This window comes from Balaenoptera physalus (assembly GCF_965194825.1).
Source record: "Balaenoptera physalus genome assembly, contig: HAP1_SCAFFOLD_407, whole genome shotgun sequence".
NCBI classification, from domain to species: domain Eukaryota; kingdom Metazoa; phylum Chordata; class Mammalia; order Artiodactyla; family Balaenopteridae; genus Balaenoptera; species Balaenoptera physalus.
Genome location: NW_028126282.1, coordinates 79,318 through 98,193, shown reverse-complemented (window position 1 = coordinate 98,193; position 18,876 = coordinate 79,318). Strand labels below are relative to the sequence as shown.

Genomic DNA, 18,876 nt, shown 5'->3' with positions numbered 1-18,876 from the left:
AGGGTGGCCGGCAGCTCCTCGATCTCGGCCTGCAGCAGGTTGGCTCTGCGCTCCACGATCGCCAGCTGCTCCTTCAGGTCCTCTTGGCCCCGGAGAGCATCATCCACGTGGAGCTGGGTATAAACCAAATATTTATATCCAGCTATTCTTTTAATTGAAAATAATGCTATGGATTGAATGTGAGAAAGAATGGTGGAAAAGTCATTCTAGTGATAACAAAAGGACCTCTTTGAGCTATGACCCTGGTTTACTTTATAAATATATTTAATTAGGAGTGCTCATAATTCAATCAAACGACAGCCACTATGTCTATATCTTTTGAGACCAGATAGGTTGACACCAATGTCTACTTTTCTGAATTCAGCCACTGGGTATCTTCTCCATCCTGGAAGAGGAGTGCATGTTCCCCAAGGCCACAGACACCTCCTTCAAGAACAAGATGTATGACCAGCACCTGGGCAAGTGTGCCAACTTCCAGAAGCCCAAAGTGGTCAAGGGCAGGGCCGAGGCCCACTTCTCGCTGGTTCACTACGCGGGCACCGTGGATTACAACATCGCCGGCTGGCTGGACAAGAACAAGGACCCCCTGAACGGCAGTGTGGTTGGGCTGTACCAGACGTCTGCAGTGAAGACTCTGGCCAGTCTCTTTTCCACATATGCTAGTGCTGAAGCTGGTACTTTCTGTGCCCCTGATCTAAATTAACCTCTCCCCACAGAACGTTCACATACCATTCCAGCCTCTGGGACTCTACTTTCGTTGATGGGTTTTCTTTTTATCTTAGACAGCGGCGCAAAGAAAGGTGCTAAGAAGAAGGGCTCTTCTTTCCAGACTGTGTTAGCCCTTTTCAGGGTGAAGTACAAATTTCATTCGAAAAATCTGTTCAGTTTCTATGACTTATCATAATTAGGATAAGAATAAAGGATTTAGAATAAATTAGGAGGGAATGGAATGTTAACAGGAACTACTTCAAATATTCCTTCTTGTCAGGGTACAGCCAAAGCAATACTCCTCCTGTAGGGCTGAATGTTTTACCTCTTATTCCTTATTATGCTCATCTAATGTATTCAGGAATTCCAAAATGCCCTTCGAAGCTTTCTCGCTATATAATAATAAGGCCGATTTTTAAGGAAGCACAGCTGGACTTCAAAGGTCTCCCTGTGGAAAGCCGTATCTTTATTCCACTAATGTTGCCCTTTGAGAATGTTCCTGAGTTCCCCTTTGAGAATTGAGCCTGAGACACACCCTTTAGGACATCCTTCCACCAAATCACATCTTTGTCCTCTGAGGTGGATTTAATTTTTTGTAATAGCTGAAAATTATCTAAAGCCAAACCTAGTGATTTAGATTGATGATTAAGATAGAAAAATCTCTCTTAAGAATAACAGTAATAATAACATTACTACAAATAATGTGATTCTCTTAGATGGCTTAAAAACTGGCTCTTCTAAAGGGGAACATATGGAGCATCTGGTCTAATGGTTGCTTTGTCAGGATTTCTATGGCTAAGTCTCGTTCTTTTTAAAACTAAAATGCAGATACTATGTATGACCTAAACAAGAAAACAGCCCTGTTCTTTTTTTCTCACTACCAATTTGCATTATTTCACCAAATATGCCCTTGTTTCATCAACTTATCCTTGTACATAATTGCAAGATTAGAAACTCACATTACTCACTTTATTTCCTAATAGTTAACTGAGATATGAAAAATAAAGCACCTCTGCCTTCTCAACGAATATACCTAAGAAATACTGAGAAATAGCTACTTGCTAGTTTTCTGTGGTGGAGTAAAACACCACTGTCTGTCATAATCAGTTACTCTATTTCTGGAATAACTCCCCCCATATGCTTCAGACTGTGATCATTCTCAGGTACCCAAGATCCACTCACACAAGGTCATGTAGTCTTATGATTTTAGACTCTTCCAAAAACAAAAACCAAAAAACAAGAGGTTACAGGTCCCAGGGAATAATACACTCAAGGAAGGAATGGCAAACATTGGACAGTGGCTAACCTAGGTTACCACTGTAAACTACTACTGTGAAAAATATTAGCGCTGAGAGAGATGAAAGAGGCCTTAGAGGTAATCTCAACTATTTTCAGATGAGGCCCAGAAAGAGAAAAGGGATTTTATAGAGTCAAGGAGCTCATTAGTGACAAAGCGAGACTGTAGTCTTTTGTCTTCTGATTCCCGGTCAAGAATACTTGCTGTGTGTCAAGGCTACTGAATTTGCAGTTTGTTTACAGGATAGATCCTAGGTGTCATAAATGAATACCAGGGAGAGCTGCATTTCTTCCCAGCACTTTAGCCTTTCAGTTATTTGGCAGGCTAGAACTCTTGAGACCTTTAAAACACAGAGCGACTGAAGCCTCATAGACTTTTACCTAATATAGTTAAGAAAGTGCCTAGGTTCGTTCCATATAATTACCAAAAAAAGCAATCTGAAATAGAACTTTCTCATCAAGTCCCTTCTACCTGGTTTTCTAGGAAAATTTAAATAAACTGATGACCAATCTGAGGAGCACACACCCTCACTTCGTACGGTGTATCATTCCCAACGAAACCAAACTCCTGGTAAGATCTAAGAGCATGAAATAATCAAACAGGCACAAGTTTGAAAATTCAGTGCCCAGTAGTAAGTACTCTGATTTATTTTTAGGCGCCATGGAGCATGATCTTGTCCTGCACCAGCTGAGGTGCAACGGTGTGCTGGAGGCCATCCGCATCTGCAGGAAGGGGTTCCCAAGACGAATCTTATATGGGGATTTTAAACAAAGGCCAGTCTCCCTCTGTCATATTTCACTGAATGCTGTGACTAATTAATCATTTTCACTGTTGTCCTCTGTTCATTGTTTTTATGTATCCTGCTTCATCAATACTACGAAATTAAGTCAAATAATATAGTCTTGTGGTGCAAGAACAGAATACAGGCTAGAGAAGGTGGCATTTCTTAAAAATAGGACGGAAGCATGCATTAGCTTGTGGAAAAATCATATTGTTTCACTACCTGAACCTAAAAGGACAGCTGGATTTTCTACTTTTGCTTTTTCTCTTTTTACTGACGTTTTTTGGTGTCGTTTGGTTTTCATATATGATCACACCTTCCTAATCATTCTTCTTTTCTTCGACTGAACAGATACAGAGCTTTAAATGCAAGTGCTATTCCAGATGGACAGTTCATTGACAGCAAGAAGGCTTCTGAGAAACTTCTTGCCTCTATTGATATTGATCACACCCAGTACAAATTTGGACATACAGAGGTATGGCTATCACTTACACCTGATCCAAGTCCTCTGCCATGGCTGGATCTCCTGTAGTCTGGGGATGATTTGGAACTTTCCCTCTCTCCAGGTTTTCTTCAAAGCTGGCCTGCTGGGTCTTCTGGAAGAAATGAGAGATGAAAAGTTGGTCCAGATTATAACAAGAACTCAAGCCATCTGTAGGGGATTCCTAATGAGGGTAGAATATCAGAAGATGTTGCAAAGGAGGTAACCATGCAGAGGATAAGGACTGTAAGGTCTCTTAGAGACTTTACATCGGTCTTCCTTACTCAGTAACTCTTTCATTTTGTGGTTAACATTCACTTCTCACCCAGTTCGGAACTCACTCTTACAACACATCAGCCTCTGCTTAACCCCTCACACTGGGATTCCCTTCAAAACTTCTCTCCTCCCTCAGTTTCTCCCTTTCACTCATCTCACATACAGCAGCAGGAATCATTTGCAGTAAGCACTATTTTCATCATGCCGTATCTGTTTGCGGTTCCCCACGGTCTCCCACATCAAATCCAAGTTGCCTGTGTGTCTGTCAAGGCCACTCTCTATTCCCTACCTCATCTATCATCTCCCACCACACAGCCTTTTCCAGCCAGGCTAAACAATTTGCTTATCTCCTTCTCTCCTGTTTGTACAAGCCCTCCCCTCTCAGCCTAATTTATCTCTTTACCAATTCAAGACTTCCATTTCCGCTTCCTCTAATTAACCTCATCCAACCCATCCACCCAGCACTACTGCATTCCCTGTCCTTACACACACGTTTTGCATTCATTTTGCTCATCTGTACTTATTTACTTCTGTGGTATAAGTGTTCCCAAGTCTTTTCCATGTGTCAACATTATGGTTTATGTCATGATATCTGCCTTCTCAGAGATATGGTTCTTATAAATTGGACCTACAGAAATAGAATCTCCATTTTAACAAGCTTGAAGAGGCACACACATTGTTATAAGGCAGGTAAACCTTGCCAGTCTATTGCTACAGTGTGCAGGAATATCTTTTATTACTATTTTAAAATGTTATTTAAATAAAACAAATTTTGTAGCTAAATGCTCTTCAGACATTAACAATCTAACTGAGCAGGTAAGAAGTAGGCATTTGAAAGGACTTGAGAAAAGCCAGTCTATTATGTGAAGAAACTAACAAAAGTTGTTTATGGAGTAGATAATTCGGCAGCAATTAAAATAAGAGGAGAGGTTTCAAGGAAAACAGGATAAACCATAAGCTCAATTTTGGTGGGCAATTAGGAAAGCAAGCCATGCCCTTTCACAGGTCACGTCAGTGTGCCGAAGGCCAAGCAGCACAATTAACTTACACCTGCCACACCCACTCCCAAGTCACTAATATTGTGATTTCTCAAATGTTCTTAAAATGGTACGTGTTGCTCATATATACAAAGTATTCTTCCTCTAAAGTCAGCTTCTTTGCTAATGTGACAGGGACTTGAGAACACACAGTCGTTCAGTATGAGCAGTGCACATTAGCAAAGTGGTCATACTGAGGACCGCTCTGAGTGTGAGGGTGTGTGTGTGTGTGTGTCCTGCATATAAAATATACAGAATTTGACACATCATTTACATGTGGGGGGGGGTCATTAAAAGGGGAGTTTGTATGTAAAAAAAATAATACTAACAATAACATTGTCTCTAATGGATCAATCTACACTGATACTTTTCGGTCATTTCAGAGAAGTCCTTTTCTGCATCCAGTATAATGTACATGCCTTCATGAACGTCAAGCACTGGCCCTGGATGAAACTCTTCTTCAAGATCAAGCCCCTGCTGAAGAGTGCGAAGACAGAGAAGGAGATGGCCACCATGAAGGAAGAGTTCCAGAAAACCAAAGATGAACTTGCCAAGTCAGAGGCAAAAAGAAAGGAACTGGAGGAAAAAATGGTGACTCTCTTGAAAGAGAAAAATGAGCTGCAGCTCCAGGTTCAATCTGTGAGTACTCTGTGTGCTGAATGCACCATGTCATGGAAGTTTTTCTGGAATTCACATACACTCTGGATTTACAAATGGCCTTTTCTTGAAAAAGAAAATTTCTAGTCGCTTTTTTCAGTATTTCACTTAACTTTCAATATTCCTGTGAAGAAGTAAGGCACCAACTACTTCCAAATTGCAAATGGAAAATGGGAGATTGAAGAATTTATTTAACAATATCACAAATTTAATAGGCATGAAGGAAGCAGTTTAAAGGCAAGCCCCCAAATCTCAGTCATTTTACTCATCTGCCTTGCCTGCTTCATCCCAGTCTTAAGAGCCCTGTTTCCTGAATACAAGTGTATGAGATTGTACTTAAACTCATAAAAGACAGTTATTCTTATTTCTCTCTGTATCTCTTTTCCTCAACCCCCAGGATTTAGCTCAATAAATTCATTTGCAGTTACTTAAACTGAACTACCACGGTGGAAGACAGAGCTAGTGACCGCTGTGATTCTTCCTTTGATACTGATCCTGAGTTCTCAAGGCCTCTGTTTATTGGTTAAAGAAGAAGTTGTAATCAGAGTGGGGGTAGGCTTGGCATCAGCACTCTGGCCAAATACAACCTCCCATTTTCTTGGTCCAACAAGCCCAACAATGTCATGAAGAAATCTGTAAAAAAAAAAGGATAGTTTTCTTAAAATGTTTAAACTACTTTCAACTTTTCCTTCTGACAAGTTCACTTATATGAAGGTTACATTTTCCCAATCACAGCCTCTTCATCTTAACCTCTTTTCATAGGTATTATCATTAGTCAGTGAGTAAATATATACTGAGTGTATGACTATTAAAAATAAAAGTGGGGCTTCCCTGGTGGCGCAGTGGTTGAGAATCCGCCTGCCAATGCAAGGGACACGGGTTCGAGCCCGGGGTCTGGGAAGATCCCACATGCCGTGGAGCAACTGGGCCCGTGAGCCACAATTACTGAGCCTGCGCGTCTGGAGCCTGTGCTCTGCAACAAGAGAGGCCGCGATAGTGAGAGGCCCGTGCACCACGATGAAGAGTGGCCCCCGCTTGCCGCAACTAGAGAAAGCCCTCGCACAGAAACGAAGACCCAACACAGCCATAAAAATAAATAAAAATTAAAAAAATAAAAATAAAAAAATAAAAACAAAGGAACCCTGGAAGGCCTCATTATCAAAAGTTTAAGCATTTTAAAAACTTAAGATATAAACAAACACTGAGAAGTTAAAGAAATTCCCCAGCACAGAGTAATAAGGTCGTGGCTGAACTGATTTTTATGAGTCCTTTAATCATTTATAAAAACCTCATTGAGTTATGTAGTTTCTCAAAATTACAAGTTCTTATATAGTCTAATATTCATTTTGAGACTAATGGGTAATTTTTAAAATGGAAATGGAAACCTTGGACAATAATACAGCACTGTTATGGTCTATCAGGGAGGTTTTGAGTACATGAAAAATGCTTCATGGAAATGTATTTATAGGTATAATCTTACGTAGTTTTCCTTTTTAAAATTCAATGTAGCAACTAGTTGTTTGAGGCAAGTAGGGAATGATCAAAACCAAAACTAACCAATTTGACTAAGTCAAAATTCTTTGAATATTATAGTTGAAATGCTCTTAGCAATCATTTATTCCAATCCTCTTAATTACATGAGATAATTGAGGGTAAGAGGAGTAAATCAATTTGCACAAGGTCATACATATGGAGGCAAATTTGGGACAAGAACCCAGGCTTCCTTTGGTCCTTCCACTCTTCTACACAATACTTTTTAAAATAGTCAATTGCTTCAATCCAGTCATTTTTCAGCCTAATTTGCTTCTAAATCTATAGTGCCATATCTAATTAGCTACATTTCTCCAGACAATGGAATGATGTTCAATTAATTTATATTCATACTGAAAAATTCATTAGCATTCAGTAAACACTACAACTTTGTGCAAAGAACAAGTTCAAAATAAGTAACAATTCTCTAAACAGCTAAGCAAATCTCTCCACATGAAGCTGATGCCTTGGCTGATGCAGAGGAGAGGTGTGAGCAACTGATTAAAAACAAAATCCAGCTGGTGGCAAAGATCAAGGAAGTGACTGAGAGAGCTGAGGATGAGGAAGAGATAGATCAATGCTGAGCTGACAGCCAAGAAGAGGAAATTGGAGGACGAATGTTCAGAACTGAAGAAAGACATAGATGACCTTGAGCTGACACTGGCCAAGGTTGAGAAGGAGAAACATGCCACAGAGAACAAGGTATGAAATATATTTGTATACAGCATATAGAGACTCTGCCATCTAACTAAGCTGCTTTAGAGCAGAGATAATCTCTTCCTTAACCTTTCTAGGTGAAAAACCTCACAGAAGAGATGGCAGGCCTGGACGAAGTCATAGCTAAGCTGACCAAGGAGAAGAAGGCCCTCCAGGAGGCCCATCAGCGGACCCTGGATGACCTGCAGGCAGAAGAGGACAAAGTGAACACCCTGAACAAAGCTAAAGCCAAGCTAGAGCAGCAAGTGGATGATGTGTGTTTTTAATACCCATTTGAAAGTTTTTTTTAATATACTTTCAATTTTTAACAAAGTTTATTTTCTCATTAGCTTGAAGGGTCTCTAGAACAAGAAAAGAAACTTCGAACGGATCTAGAAAGAGCCAAGAGGAAAGTGGAGGGTGACCTAAAATTGGCCCAAGAATCCATAGTAGATATAGAAAATGACAAACAGCAACTTGATGAGAAACTTAAAAAGTAGGAACTCCAGAAAAAAGATTCTATGCAACATCATCTTTCAATTCGTATGGGTACTAATACGCCTTGTTCTTCTGTCTAAAGGAAAGAATTTGAAATCAGCAATCTGCTAAGCAAAATTGAAGATGAACAGGCAGTAGAAATTCAACTACAGAAGAAAATCAAAGAGTTGCAGGTGAGTCATCTCACCTCCATTTGTTTCTGCACCCAAAAAAACTGAAATTGAGATGAGTTCATGTTAATGTGCTGTGTCACTGCCAGGCCCGCATCGAGGAGCTGGAGGAGGAGATCGAGGCGGAGCGGGCCTCCCGCGCCAAAGCAGAGAAGCAGCGCTCGGACCTCTCCCGGGAGCTGGAGGAGATCAGCGAGCGGCTGGAAGAGGCCGGTGGGGCCACTTTGGCCCAGACTGAGATGAACAAGAAGCGGGAGGCCGAGCTCCAGAAAATGCGCAGGGACCTGGAGGAGGCCGCCCTGCAGCACGAGGCCATGGCGGCCACGCTAAGGAAGAAGCACGCGGACAGTGTGGCCGAGCTGGGGGAGCAGATTGACAACCTGCAGAGGGTCAAACAGAAGCTGGAGAAGGAGAAGAGTGAGCTGAAGATGGAGACTGACGACCTTAGCAGTAATTCAGAGACCATTTCCAAAGCCAAGGTACCCAATACTGTCTTTAAATGAGCATAGTTAATAACCTGTAAGAACCCTCATTGTTCTCTGGCATTAAACACTGTTTGTAGGCAGTTTATAGCACTGATCTAAAATTTTGTATTCTAATCTATTCCATTTTATTTCATTTTTTTAAAATACTGGATATAATTTGTTAAGATTATTTCCAAATCTACTTTAAGTATCAGTGTCAAGTATCACTGGGATAAATGAATGAGTTCCAACAATGAGCACTTTAGGGAGATTATGCACCCGTCATACTTGAATCCTAGCATGTTCCATAGAGTTGGTGCCAGAAGTTTCTACTCACACTTGACATAAATTTATTCACTCTAAAAATATTTTAAGAATACAGTGGTAACTTTTTTTTTTTTTTTCACTGTATTCAATGTCTCATCTTTCACGGGTACATGTGCTGTAGGGAAACCTTGAAAAGATGTGCCGCGCTCTAGAAGATCAAGTGAGTGAACTTAAGACAAAGGAGGAAGAGCAGCAGCGGCTGATCAATGACCTGACGGCTCAGAGAGCACGCCTGCAGACAGAAGTGGGTAGAGGTTTCCCTCAGTCCCGCAATTATGTACTAGACAAAAGCAATCCCGGGGGTTCTGAATTAACAGCAATACTCCCATATTAGAGGAGAGTAATCAACTATAGGAATTTGCTGAGCGGGTTAGAAGAAATAAAAAAAAGCAAGAAAGAATCAGCAGACTAGTTTATTTGTTACACTACAATAGCAATGCTGCTTTTTAATCTAGCCAATTCTGTAACAATATTTATAATTAGATAAAGTATATATTTGTCATATACATATAATTATATATACAAACTTTAGCCTTCTTTGTTTATGCCATGAACAAATTCCTCTACTTCGGTAATTCTTAGGTGAATATTCCCGACAATTGGATGAGAAAGATGCTTTGGTCTCTCAGCTTTCAAGAACCAAACAAGCATCTATGCAGCAGATTGAGGAGCTGAAATGTCAGCTAGAGGAAGAAACTAAAGTAAGTTTTACCAAAAGTATTCTCGACTGATCAAATCTAAACATATTCAGTTAGGTTCTCCTTTAAGTGTATAAATTAAATATCACTGAAGAAATGAATTTAAGTCACTGAACTCATACTTCCACAGGCCAAGAACGCCCTGGCCCACGCCCTGCAGTCCTCCCGCCACGACTGTGACCTGCTGCGGGGACAGTATGAGGAGGAGCAGGAAGCCAAGGCCGAGCTGCAGAGGGTGCTGTCCAAGGCCAACAGCGAGGTGGCCCAGTGGAGAACCAAATACGAGACGGACGCCATCCAGCGCACAGAGGAGCTGGAGGAGGCCAAGTGTGTACTGTGAACTCTAGAGGAGGGACATGACATGGTTTCCCAGCTGCCCAACTCAGCAACTCCCAGAAACAGCTGTGATGATGATGATAACATAATAAAAGCAGAAGCTACCCTAAGTGCATACTGTGTCAAATACTATCCTATTATTAACTCATTTCGTTTTCATAGCAACATTACATTGCATTATTATTCGTATCCCTGTTTTACAGATGAGGAAATTGAGACTGTGAGAGGTTAACCAACTAACACAAGAGCATATGATTAATAAATAGTACAGCTGGGATTAGAACCAGACATTCTGATTCCAGAGACCACCTTCTTAAGTATTGTAGTACAAAGACAGATCTCTTAAAACTCATGTTGGAGGCCATCTGAACTGTGCATAATGTTCAGGGTTAGTCTGAATAAAGTAAAGTCTTAGTCTGGGTACAGACCAAAGGAGACCTTCAGGTAGATCTTCTAGAGCATTACGGCTAAAGGTTTTTGTGTACCTTAGGCATGTATAGTTGGCACACAATTGGGAGTAAAGCAAGAATGTAGACAATTCAGAAGGAATAAAAAGAAAAACCCTGCCTTTGCTTCGACTACATGAATTATCCTGATTTATTTATCCATTTCTCTCTCAGGTGAGACTGACCAAATATATATTATTAGAAGAAACTGGCTATTTTTCTCTAGGAAGAAAAGTATATAAAATAAAATGTAAAGTCTGAGAAAGCAAAAGAATATGCCCAGTATATCTGTGACCAATAAAATATCTAGTTAGTCTCAAATCCTTTTTGGAATGAGATGAGATATAAATCAATCAATAGAACTGCCCTGGCTAATCATTCTCCATACCATACTCAATCAGAAGCCCTGAAAATCCTGAAATCATATGCTGTAAGATACATACAATGTCAGCTCCAACAATGGCCTCTAACAATTCAAAAACAAAAAGGACTTGAGTCCAGTTGTTCACCACTTTGGACCTTTTCACAGTTTAATCCATCTGGAAAGCAGTTCTGGCTACCACAGTTTTGAAAACCATGCTACTTGACATTGTAGAAAAAGGACTATGAAAGGGGGCTGAGGAGTTTAGCACTTGCCCCTGTTCCTGACCTCTCTCCTTAACTGCCTGGCTAACTTTTCAGGAAGAAGCTGGCCCAGCGTCTGCAGGAAGCCGAGGAACACGTAGAAGCTGTGAACGCCAAATGCGCTTCCCTTGAGAAGACCAAGCAGCGGCTCCAGAATGAGGCGGAGGACCTCATGCTTAATGTGGAGCGGTCTAATGCTGCCTGCGCGGCTCTCGATAAGAAGCAAAGGAACTTTGACAAGGTGGCCCAACCTGCTCAAACTCCACCGATGTTTTACTTAGTCTCCCTTTCTCCTTCCATTAGCTGACAGTTTACCGCTTTTCAGGTCCTATCAGAATGGAAACAGAAGTATGAGGAAACCCAGGCTGAACTTGAGGCCTCCCAGAGGGAGTCCCGGTCTCTCAGTACTGAGCTGTTCAAGGTCAAGAATGCCTACGAGGAATCCCTGGAACAACTTGAAATGCTAAAGAGAGAAAATAAGAACTTGCAGCATGAGTGCTCTTGAACTTCCCTACCCTATATGGCCCTGGAAAGACCTTTCCATGTTATATCAGTCTGACCACTTCTCCCTTCTGTTCACCCACAGAGGAGATTTCGGACCTCACTGGGCAGATTTCTGAGGGAGGGAAGCAAATCCATGCACTGGAGAAAATAAAGAAGCAAGTGGAACAAGAGAAATGTGAAATTCAGGCTGCCTTAGAGGAAGCAGAGGTATGCATATTGATGTTGTGGGGGGAAAATCAAAGATAAACATTGGTGGAAACACCACTGTTTTCATTGGGCAATGGTACTATGAGATGGATCCATTATTACAGAGCAGGTGAGAATCTGAACTCATATAACCTTTATGAAGGGCAATTTGGCAATAGTTATCAAAAGTCTTAAAAATGTAATAATATGACCTATCAGTTCTATTTCTAAGAATCTATCCCAAGAAAATTATCCTAAATGTAGGCAAAGCTTACACACAAGATGTCCAATCCAAAAACAAGGTAAAGCAAACTATAGAACATCCATATGATGTAATTTTCTACAGCGTTTAAATGTAGTTAATATGGGGAAATATTTATGGTAGAGGATAATTTTTAAAGCAAGACACACATTTGCATATACAATAGAACTTTATCATGTATAAATATATATAAATAGGAAAAAAACTAGAAAAAAATGTACCACATTAAAATTGTGCCTCTAAGTGGAGGCAAAATAGGAAGGTTTTGTTTTTATAAATTACCCCACATTCCACAATGGACACATATTTTGTAATCAAAAATATGGATATGTTTTAAAACTGAGAATTTCTACAACAGGAATCACATGAACGTTTTAATTTATAGAACGGGAGAGAATTCCTGTTTACTACACATAAGTTTAATCATATAATTTTTGTTACTACTCATATGAATAATATTTGTATAGCACTTTATACTTTACAAAGCACCCTTATTACAGAGTTGCCCAATAAAGTCTATGACTGAATAAATTAAAGGATGATTTACCTAGTAGGGTCCTAGAGCTGTTTTATTATACTTTGTAATATTAGACAAACTGATATTAGTAAGAGTTTGGCTCACAAGGGAATACCCTCCAAATATTCATTTTCCATTATTAATTGATTATTAATTAATTGATCACTGTTTTGTTAAGGCACCTCTTGAACATGAAGAGGGAAAGATCCTGCGTATCCAGCTGGAGTTGAACCAAGTCAAGTCTGAAGTTGATAAGAAAATTGCTGAAAAAGATGAGGAAATTGACCAGCTGAAGAGGAACCACATTAGAGTCATGGAGACCATGCAGAGCACACTGGGTGCTGAGATCAGGAGCAGGAATGATGCCCTGAGAGTCAAGAAGAAGATGGAAGGAGATCTGAATGAAATGGAAATCCAGCTGAACCACGCCAACCGCTTGGCAGCAGAGAGCTTGAGGAACTACAGGAACACCCAAGGGATCCTGAAGGTAGATGGGTCCACATTAACAGCCCAGACAAGTCAGGGAAGTGACCCGTCTCCCATGCATCACAACACCTTCTTGTTACACCATCCTTTTTTTTTTTCTTTTAACAAATTATACAGTTCATAGTATGGAGGTAGCTAAAAATAAATACACATAGAATATATATTTATTTATTTTTGGCTGCATTGGGTCTTTGTTGCTGCACTCAGGCTTTCCCTAGTTGCGTCGAGCAGGGTCTACTCTTCCTTGCAGTGTGTGGGCTTCTCATTGCGGTGGCTTCTCTTGTTGCGGAGCATGGGCTCTAGAGCGCAGCCTCAGTAGTTGTGGCACACGGGCTTAGTTGCTCCGTGGCATGTGGGATCTTCCCGGACCAGGGCTCGAACCCATGTGTCCTGCATTGGTAGGCAGATTCTTAACCACCGCACCACCAGGGAAGTCCGAATATATTATTTTTAAAGAAACGTTCTATAAAAGAACAAACAGAAGCCCAGAGATAAGCTATGATATGAGAGAAATTAAAAGACTTTGGCACCAATAGGCCTGAGGTCGAGTCTTAGTTTTGTCACTTACTAGCTGCCTGATTTTAGGCAAGTTATTATAACCTCTCAGACCCTCTGTTTCTTCTACTAATTAAGAATGAAACTACCCACCTCATAGGGTTACTTGTGAGGATGAAGCGAGAAGACAGATGTCAAGTGCTGGGTACAGCATATGGAAAATGCTCCATAAATTATAGATACTGGTGACTCACACATGAAAAATAACAAGTTGATGGCATAAAACACAACAAGAATCAGTCTCCTGATAATCCTCTCTCACCTAAGCAGGTGACATCCCCATTCTCATGCTCCTCCAAATGACAGGCCTGTCATTTCCCGTTCCTGGCACCAACCCATTCTTCCAGTTCATCTCCTGGGATGTTCACATCCTCTTCAGAGTGTCTAAGCCTTTTTATTAACTTAACAGGATACCCAGCTCCACGTGGATGATGCTCTCCGGGGCCAAGAGGACCTGAAGGAGCAGCTGGCGATCGTGGAGCGCAGAGCCAACCTGCTGCAGGCCGAGATCGAGGAGCTGCCGGCCACCCTGGAGCAGACGGAGTGGAGCAGAAAGATGGCAGAGCAGGAGTTCCAGGACACCAGCGAGCGCGTCCAGCTCCTGCACACCCAGGTGGGACCCTCACATCAAACAAATGCTGGTGTACTGTAAAGTGACGAATCAGAATTATAATATGGAAGTACTCTATTTTTATAAATATGTGTATATTTAAAAGGATGGGGGAGATGCTTTAAAATATTAATTGCAATTACCTAGAAGTGATGCGATTATAGATGATTTTTTGCTGTGTGTTCTTTTTAAGATTTTCTACCAAAACGGGGCAGGGGTATTACTTTTTTTATTTAAAAAGATTTGACTAGATTATTTTGAAAACCATGGTGTGGAATAAACTTGAATAAAGATATCTGTTGACTCCAAAATCTGAAAATGTTCCGCGTAGCGTTTCCCATCAGGAGCACTTCAGCGTTCAGCACTGCTATGTTCACAGTCCCTGTGCCTTGCAGGACACTCAGCATCGCTGACCAGCCCGGGCGTTAAATGCAGTAGCACGCCCTAGTTATTCTGACAACCACAAATATCCACCCCCATACATTTCCAAATACCCACTGAGGTGATATTGCTTCCCTTAGAGAACCACTGGGTTGAAATTTTAAGAAAATGTTTCGTAAGAGTAATTCAGTATTCCCCAAGGGAGCAAACCATTCAAGCTAACAGAGAATAGATTCCTTCTAACTGAGAAACTCTCAGTGCCAGGCTCTCACAAAAAGAATCGACTCTTTTCTAATATTTCCAACCTTTTAAGGACAGAACACTAGCGATGTCTGGTTGACATATAATTGAAAGAGCAATTAACTAATATAGACATTCTTGAACCTCCATGTCCTTATGCATAAATCAGATGGACATTGGGGCAGTGGTGGGGCGGGGTAACCAACCTTGCAAATGATTAACATTTTGCACTGAACAAATATTTAAAGTTCAGTGAAATGTTGCCATTAGTCCCCTGCATAAGCCAACGAGTAAGACATTTGTAAAATCCCAAGTGTGCAAACTGCACGTCTTGTAAATTTCCACTCCTTTTAACAGAACACCAGCCTGATCAACACCAAGAAAAAATTGGAAAATGATGTTTCAAAACTCCAGAGTGAAGTGGAAGAAGTAATTCAAGAATCGCGCAATGCAGAAGAGAAGGCCGAGAAGGCCATCACTGACGTGAGCAAATGAGCATTTGTTTAACGACACTGTGTGTTACCTGCCATTACCAGGTTTATTATACTGGTTTATTTACTAATTAGGCGGCCATGATGGCAGAGGAGCTGAAGAAGGAGCAGGACACCAGCGCCCACCTGGAGCGGATGAAGAAGAACCTGGAGCAGACGGTGAAGGACCTGCAGCACCGCTTGGACGAGGCTGAGCAGCTGGCCCTGAAGGGCGGCAAGAAGCACATCCAGAAGCTGGAGGCCAGGGTGGGTCTCTCAATCTCTCTGAATCCGGGAAGTGAAAACGGCACTCCCCCATCCTTCTCTCTTCTTGTATGTTGACTCCCATCCTTATCCTGTGGCTGGGGACAGCCACCCAATATCGTCAGTAGGTCCTGAGTTAATTAACATCCCCCAAAACTGACTATATAAGTATCTTTCCTGATTGTAGGTACGTGAGCTTGAAGGAGAGGTAGGTTGAAAGTGAGCAGAAACGTAATGCTGAGGCTGTTAAAGGTTTGTGGAAACACGAGAGAAGAGTAAAGGAACTCACCTACCAGGTAAGGGGAAGAGCTTTCTAGAATATCCAGACTTCCTGCACAAAGGGAAATTGAAAACCTGGTGACTATGTGGTACTCACAAATAGCTACATGTTAACTTGATATACATAAGGGGCAAATGACACAATCACCTATCACAGACCCTTTCCTAAGCTAGGAAAATCAGGAAGGCCTTTAGAAAATCGAGTAAGTGAGGAAAGAATACAGGTTTCAAAGACAGATAAACTGGTATTAGTCCTAGTTTGGCCTCTTACTTTTTAAACTCGGATAGGTTACCTAACACTCTCAACCTTAATTCATCACCTGTAAAATAGAATAAAAACATCTACTCACCAGAGTAGGGAGGTAAGGATTAGAGACATGTATAACTCTCCAATATAGTGCCTGCACACAGTGGACATTTAACAAGAGTGGCTACTGTTAATACTATGAAGGAAGCCTCAGAGTGGACCACATTTACCCCAGGCCCACCTGCCATCATATCAAAGTGATTTACTTCACCACCTGTAGTGGGTTGATTTTGTTGGATTCAATGCAGACCATTTTTTTCAAACTTCCAGACTGAGGAAGACCGCAAGAATGTTCTCAGGCTGCAAGACCTGGTAGATAAATTACAGGCAAAGGTGAAATGATACAAGAGACAAGCTGAGGAGGCTGTAAGTATCTTTAAGCCCTTGAGGGAAGAAGGAAACTTCGTTGGGGGTAGAAAGTATATTAAGAGAATGTGTTAATGAGAAAGAAAGAGACCAAGTAAGAATATGTCATTCTTATTTTACGAGAGAGGATATAAATATGAATTTACCCCCAAATCCTAATTATAGAATAAGACCACAGGACGAGATATTTTTATTATTAAGCAATTTGTAGGGGTTGGGGGGAAAAAAGAAAATTCCAAATAACCCACCTTACTTGATAGCTGCAAAGAATATCCAGCAGAAAATCTAACACCATGATAAATATTCCTCTCCCTCTAGAAATGCACAAAATCAATTGTTCCCAAAAGCCAAACAGAAATCTTTTACCCCAGCTGATTCCTTCCCTCACTACCACTGTCATCAGCAGGGACTTATCCCTGCACATTCGCTGTAGCAAATTAGGATGTGTTGGAAGATTCTCCAGCTTCACTTTTCCTGGTTGTTCCCCACTCTTTGAGACACAATGTAGTGGGTAAGAGGTAAGAAAAGGGAACACGAAAGGGAGAGGCACGAATGGTAGTAAGTGCAACCAACAAAGGGCATACTTTCTTCCTATCCCCATCCCCCGACCCGCAGCGTCTCTGTATACCAGAGTCAAAATATATGGCAAAAACATTTCAACTGGGATTTTCCCGAAGTTAGAATTTGACCTTACATTTACTGTCTATCCTCTGTGAGCGAGCGCACATGGGTCTCTTCCTCCTTTCCACTCAGTCCATACATCGTAAATAGACTTCACGTATACATGGGTTTGACATAATGAGCTCGTCTCTTCCATTTCAAAACTACTTCTTCTTTCATTCTTTAGAGTAAAAAATGTAACTGAAGTTACAAGTTCTGTCTGGATTTGAAATCAGATATGACAAACCGTTAGAAGGAAATATCTGAGTTGAGGAAATAATCCTGTTTGTGACAAGTGCAATGAGAACCACCAAGTCTAACTCTCACAACTTTATTCTTAGGAGGAACAATCCAATGCTAATCTTGCCAAATTCCGCAAGCTCCAGCACAAGCTGGAGGAGGCCGAGGAACGGGCTGACATTGCCGAGTCCCAGGTCAACAAGCTGCGGGTGAAGAGCCGGGAGATTCACACACAAGTCAGTGCAGAGCGAACACATCTGCCTGATGCTGCCAAGGGGCTGAAGAAATGCACAAAATGTGCTATTTTGGGTCACTTGCTTTCTGATGTTTTTCTCTTCATGTTGAATAAATAAAAACTACAGTGAACTGATAAACTGAACCAGACTCATTTACTTCCAAAATTATTTACTCTCAAACACAGTTCTCACCTAGCTATTATTATTCTAACATTATATATGGCTTTGTGGAACATTCAATATCTGTACCTCCCTCACCACCCCACATCCCCGTTCCCATCTCCAGCTCCACCACACACACACACAATGACCTTTTACTGGACTTAAGTTTATTAAATCTCTCTAGACTGTTACAAATTACTAAGGAAACCACTCACTGAGGTTACCCCTTCAGACAGGACACACTCATGCACCCACTCCACAGGTGGTTACTGAGCATCTACTATGCGCCGGGCACTGCTCTCAGTACTATGGGAAGAGCAGTGAACAAAGCATAGTTCCCTCCCTCTGGGAACTTATATTCTGCAAGGAAAGAAAGGCAGTCAACAGATAAGAAGCTGTGTCTACTATATTTAAACTAGATAATCAACAAGAACCTACTGTATAGCACAGGGAACTCGGCTCAGTATTCTGTAATAACCTAAACGGGAAAAGAATCTGAAAAAGAATGGACACTTGTATGGGTATAAATGAATCACTCTGCTGTACGCCTGTAACTAACACATCATTGTTAATCAACTACACTCCAACATAAAATTTTTGTAAAAAGATCTACAAAAAAAATAAGAAGCTGTGTAATGTGTCAGGTAAGTGCTCATGAGAAATAAAAAAAGTAAGAGGGAGGCAGTTAGTACTTTGTGGAGAGGAGTCAAGCAAGGCCTCTCTAAGAAAAACACATTTGAGCTGAGACCTGAAGGAAGCAAGAGTATTCCAGGCAGAGGGAACAAAAGAAAATGCAAAGGCCCTGAGGCAGGGGCAGTTTGGCATGTCCCAGGGACAGGAAGGAGGCCAGCAGGGCTAGAGGAGAATGAGCAAGATAGTTACAGCATAAGAGAGGAACCTGGGGCCCCAGGGATCATGTAGGGCTTCAGGGCCACCTGAGGACTTTTTTCTTCACTCAGAGTGAGATGGGACATCTTTGGAGTGTTTTGAGCAGAGGAGTGATATTAACACACATTTTAAAAGAATCACTCTGGGGACTTCCCTGGTGGCGCAGTGGTTGAGAATCTGCCTGCCAATGCAGGGGACACTGGTTCGAGCCCTGGTCCTGGAAGATCCCACATGCCG

General features: G+C 41.3%; 1 pseudogene across 1 annotated transcript; it reads left to right on the top strand.

The window, feature by feature from the left end:
• The first annotated feature begins 236 nt into the window (after positions 1–236).
• LOC309653505 (myosin-8-like) lies at positions 237–18,024 on the top strand (annotated as a pseudogene). Its single transcript has 25 exons — positions 237–245; positions 365–683; positions 783–850; positions 2,489–2,575; positions 2,661–2,778; positions 3,138–3,261; positions 3,353–3,489; positions 4,964–5,223; positions 7,227–7,469; positions 7,562–7,738; positions 7,814–7,959; positions 8,044–8,134; positions 8,221–8,610; positions 9,044–9,170; positions 9,505–9,623; positions 9,751–9,947; positions 11,084–11,267; positions 11,352–11,517; positions 11,613–11,737; positions 12,674–12,982; positions 13,946–14,149; positions 15,125–15,250; positions 15,334–15,570; positions 17,455–17,650; positions 18,014–18,024. The product of its transcript is annotated as a myosin-8-like (transcript).
• The last annotated feature ends 852 nt before the right edge of the window (positions 18,025–18,876 follow it).